We start from the raw sequence: 6,000 nt of genomic DNA on the forward strand, positions 1-6,000 counted from the left end.
TAGCAACTAGAAATCTTATAATATTGTTTATTCATATTAAAGTACGAAAATAATAAAATGAACCATGCAAGTGGCAAATTTTTAATTAAAATTACATAATAAAATCATGCAACTAACGATTTTCTGAAATTGTACCTTCATTCATATTAAGAGTAAGTGAAACAATAGAAAAAATGGATAATAGCAACAAAACTCCTTTAAGTAATTAATTTATAATACTTAACTCTTTATGTAAAATATTTGGCAGTTAAACTTACTACCGTTAAGAATTTATTGCAGCGTCACTCCTTATTGTTAGTGTTAAGTTTGACAAAAATCATTATAAGAAACACGTAGCAGCATGGCCCAAAAAAAATTTAATTCAATAATTATTATAAAAATAAATTAAAATATATTAAAAAAATTTAAAAATCAACTCAAAAATAATTAAAAATCTAAAAATTAAACAAAAAACAAATTCTAATCTTAAAATCAAGAAAAATCAAAACTTAAATAATAAAAATATATTATATTTTTGTTTAAGTTTTAGATTTTTAATATTTAAGTTTTAATTTTTTTTCTTAAATTTGTCTTGATTTTAAGACTCGAAATTTGTTATAAAATAAATATGATCTTTTGTTTAATTATTAGATTTGTAATAATTTTTAGTTAATTTTTAAATACATATTAATTTATTTTTATAATAATTATTGAATTAAACTATTTTTAAACAAATATGATGTTGTCACATGTCTCTTGCAATGATTTTAGTCAAACTTAACACTTGACTTAATAGAAATGAGTGACGTTGCAATAAATCATTAACGGTAGGGAGTTTTGCCACCATATATTTTACATAAGGAATTAAGTGTTACAAAATGAACTACTTAAGGAGTTTCGCCATAATTATCCCTAGAAAAATCATGCAATTAACAATTTTTTTGTTTAATTAAATCTATATTCCATGACAATGTTTCGCCATATATGTATTGATCCTTGTTAGTTTAACATCTCAAATTTCCTAATAATGCTTAGTGTTTTAATTACGAGGCCATGATGACAATAATTGGATTAATTATGTGTTTGTGTGATATTACGTGCATTTCTATGATTGTATGCATGATTATATGAGTTATGTGAGTTATATTATGATATGACTAGTGTTGCATGTATTAAGCATGCATGTAGGCTCGTTTCTTATTAGAAGGGTATTTTCGTAACTTTGACCCGTTGAGAGTATATTTGTAAATATATGTATTTTGTAATTTAGACGATATTATTATGTGGATATACTCAGGTTACTCAGCACGAGGCGATCCTAGTGAGCAAGTTAGCGGTTTAGTCACAACGAGGTCAAATACCCGGCTCGGGGTGAGTGTTGGTCCCAAAAGAGGGTGTTTTAATATTTAAATTCGCAAGTGCATGAATCGTTTCGGAATATAATGTTCATGTAAGTACGAGGTCGAACTCATGGGAGTTGACTAACATCAAAAGAAACTATTTCAAACAAAGTAAGAATATTCTAACCTAGTTCCAAATATTTGATGAGATTTTGTTTTAGAAAAATAAAAGACAGGTAATAAAAAGATTTAAGATTAAATAGAAAAATGGTTTTCAAATGAGATATGTAAAATAAGATTATTAAGATATTAGAATCCACAAAATGCAAGTTCAATAGTATTTATAAGTATATTGATTCCCAAGTTTAGATATAGTTGAAATAAATCACACTATATTTTTTTTCAAAATACATTTTCTATTCAAGCACAAGTTACTTTCAAAAAGGTACGATTTTTCTTCGCTTATATAAGATATAATTTCTAAGCATTAGTTGTGTTACAACCTAATGAAACTACAAAAAATCAAAGAGATTATGTTTAGGCAAACTATGATACTTATGCTCTAAGAATTAGATGTGAACAATTTAATGAAAAACATTTAATCAAAGAATATCATATTTTTGCATAATGAAGAACTAAGTGTAATATGCTTTAACAATCAATAATAGATGAAAAATGCATATCTTTGATAGAAAAATCCATAAACAATGTTGCACAAATGGGAAATCAACATACAACAAAAAATACTATCTAGTTACATTTTGCTTCATCATTATCTTAATAATCTTGAAAAATATTAGAAGCTCATAACTAGATTGAAATAAAAATTACAAAATAACATACTTGACATGCTCTTCAAAAGATGAAAATAGTAGAGAGAAAATAGTGAAAAGAATAGAGAAAAATATGAAGTGTAGAAGATGTTGAAAAGATGAAGAAAAGCTCCCCCAAATGGTCTTACAAGACTCTATTTATAGGCAAAATATGAAGATTAAATTAATCAAGTTAAAATAAATAAATTGATTAATTTAATTGTGCTGGGAAGTGGTAGGATAAATAGAGTAAGTGTAATAGTATTGGAAAGATGAAATGTTTGATTGGGTAAAAGATTAGTGAAAAGCTAGGGTAAAAAAATGAATTAGGAATGTTTATTTAAGTAAGAAAAATAGGGAATGGTGAATTGATATTTGAGTGAAAAACATTGGGAATAAAAAATGTGAGTTTTGGCCTTTTGTGATTTTGACTATTTCAGAAAAAAAAAAAAAAAAAAAAGGAGTAGTCTTTTTCTTTTCAGGTGGGCCTTGATGAGTGTCTTCGGGCCTGGCTGATGGTGGAACGGCTGGGAGCAGCTGCACGCATGGAGGCCCAGGCGCTGGAATGAGGCATGCGGTTGGGGAGAAGGAACTGGTCAGTTGGCTGAGTTGGTGGAGACAAACGGCTTGCTGGCGGAATGCATCAGGCGGGCCTGGTGGAATTGGGCCAGCGACTTGGGCCTTGGCTTCATGCGGCTGGGTGATGAAGCAGGGAACCGAAGGAGCTGCTGGAGGGAAGAGTCATGCATTGGCTGGTCGAATGGGTGAAGGAGTGGCAACTGGACACGTGGCAGCAGTGGGAAGAGGACACGGCTGAGAATGGGTGAGGCATTGGGCCTGGAAGCTGCTTTGGGCCTAAGAGAGAATGCAAAAATGCCACATTTTTTCTTGTCTTGCTTTCTTGAAAATGCCATATTATCATTCATTTTTCTTTCTTTTCAAGAGCATAAATTCCCTACAAAATAAATATAAAATAAATTATAATACAATATTTTCAATTATAAAATAAATCAATTTAATTCTTTGAAAATACTGATTATAACTTAATTTATATTTTACATTTAAGTTCAATAATACAACATTTTTTTACCACTAACTTAACAATAATAATTCAAATAATTAACTACAACATTTTACAACAAAATAATTATAAAAACACACAAAAGTATATAAAATCATGATAAGACTAATAAATTCAAAATTACTTAAAAACTTAATAAATCAATTAAAAACTCAAGAATTAAGCAACAATTAGCACATAAAATGTGGTAAAATAACTCTATTTTATAGAGTTATCAGTGAGCCTAGGGGTATTTTGGTAATTTAGTACATTACCGGGATATATCGAGTAATGGGAAGTTGTTTGATAATTATTTGGAGATATTGGAATTAATTGGGAAATATGATGTTAATTGTATATTAGTGGGTAAATGGTGGCAAAATACCATTTTGCCCTTAAGGGCATTAAAAAACTAAGGGAAAGACTAGGGGCGTTTTGGTCTTTTCTTGCCTATGGTTTGACTTAGGCTAAAGGCAGCCTTTAGAAAATCAGAAAACAAAACACACAGTTCCCTCTCTCTTTCTCTCTCATGTTTCTTTCTCTCCCTTAGTTTGTTTAAGTTCTTTGAATTTTTTAGGAGAATTGGCTTGGTAATTGATGGAAATTGGAGCTAGGATTGGATTAAGGTGTTGTTTATGTAACACCCTACTACCCAGGGACCGTTACGTTGTGCATTTTAAACAGTGCTAGACTCGCTAACCGATTCATTTGGGCATAATTGTGTAACTAAGTGTGATTAACGGGTTAGGGTTAAAATTTTTGGTTAAAGATACAACGTTTCACTAAATCGTTTACTGTATACATTGGGATCCCAAAATATAATTTAAAGGCTAATTACAGTAAAAGATATACAACCAGCCGACCTAAGCGGCAAAATAGGGTTTAACCCTAGTTCCTCTTTAAACCCACGACTGTGCTGGTCGAGCAGCCGCATATGTACACATCGTCACCTAAGCTTTTCAACTCAAGGATGGTCCAGCTTTCTTTTGATTTTACCTGCACCACGTAACACCCGTGAGCTGAAGCTCAGCAAGAAAACTCAATATGCTCATGAACAGGTAATAACATGTCACTAAATCATAATAGGCATGCCTAGCAATAATAGCCCTATTCATGCGTGCAAACAAATCCAAATAAATGATTATGGGCCCTACCCCCTATATAGATGACTATCAAGTCAATATGTGAATAGATGGCTAATGTGTCCATCTTTGAATAGATGACTAATGAGTCACACACTTAGGCTCTGCACCCTAATCAGATAAGTGACAAATGAGTCACGCACTTGGGCTTCGCACCCTAATCAGATAAGTGACAAATGAGCCATGCACTTGGGCTCCGCACCCTAATCAGATAAGTGACAAATAAGTCACGCACTTGAGCTTTACACCCTAATCCATGTGACGTTACAGTTACCTGAGCCTTTTGGCCCTGGCTCTAAGTAACTAGCATTTAGACTAGACAAGCGCTTTTAGTTTTCATCGAACTTAGGGTCGGTCAAGCATTTAATGTGTATGTTGATTAGATCTAATCATTTCGGCTCTACGTTCAATACGCTTATGCCGTTCTTGACTCATAAGTCAATTCCATACGACTCGTGTCGTTTCTGACTAATGAGTCAGTACCACTCACAAATAAGCAATGCACCCAGACATATATCATTTGTCAAATATCCAAATATAAGGCATTCAGCATGCTTACTCAACATTCACTGGCATAATTATGATCATGCACATTTACAGAGACTCAAGCTCTGATCAATCTCATATTCAACATTCATGTCATGCCCTAATCACATGTATCTTATGCATCACATACTGCGTGTAGTTTTCTTACCTTTGGTCCAAGCACAGGTTACCAACAAACGACCCTCAAGCACGATCCTGTTTCCAAGCCCCTAGTGAAAACCTAGTCACAACCATAATATAGTATCCCGTCAAAAACGAGTAAATAAATACTTCCAAATCAAGTCATAGCCTCCAGGACATCGAATTCTACCAAACCGGGTAGTAAGATTGATCCCGAGCCCTTAGGTTTAAGTTCCCATGACTAAAAACCCATTTTGGTCATTTCTGCCCTTTTGGGCTGCGACCCAAAAACCCAGGCCGCTGCCTGATCAAGAACAGGGGCTAAACCCCTCTATGCCTGTGTCGTGGGCCGCGGCCTGACAAAAAGGGGCAGTGGCCCAAAGTGCCCCCAACAACTGAAAACCTCATTTTTTTCAAGCCTAGGCCGCGGCACACAATAAAAGGGTCGCGGCCCAACCACGAACACAACCAAGAAACTCTGTTTTTCCCATTTTAAATCATTCCAAAAATCTATCCAAACATACCCAAATCTCATAAATGAAGTTCCCAATCATATCAATGGCCCAAAACCATCAAACCCCAAGTTTTAATCCATCCAAAAACTCCTCAAAACGAAAAATCCAATTTCAAAACTTAAGAAATTCTAGGAAATGGAAACTCATAAATTCAAAGCTTAAATTACCTTTGATTATATTGTTTCTCACCAAATCCACTGGCTAATAAGCTTCTAATCTTTCATAGAATTGTTATTCCTCGATCCTTGCTTGATTCCAAGTCCTAAAACTTGAGTTTCCTTTGAAAATGCGAATGGGGGTCGAAAAGGGATAACGGGAGAGAGAGAACGTACTGAACGTTCTTTTATTATTCTGACAGGTTACTTCAAGCTTAATGTTGTGAAAAATAATATTTGATTTTAAATACACAAGTGCACGTAATCACACAAGTAATACATTGATAAGTAGATCTTCTCCATAGGGATTGCAAAATATAAAAATAAGCAA

The sequence above is a fragment of the Humulus lupulus genome, chromosome 3 (genome assembly GCF_963169125.1).
Source record: "Humulus lupulus chromosome 3, drHumLupu1.1, whole genome shotgun sequence".
Lineage (NCBI taxonomy): Eukaryota > Viridiplantae > Streptophyta > Magnoliopsida > Rosales > Cannabaceae > Humulus > Humulus lupulus.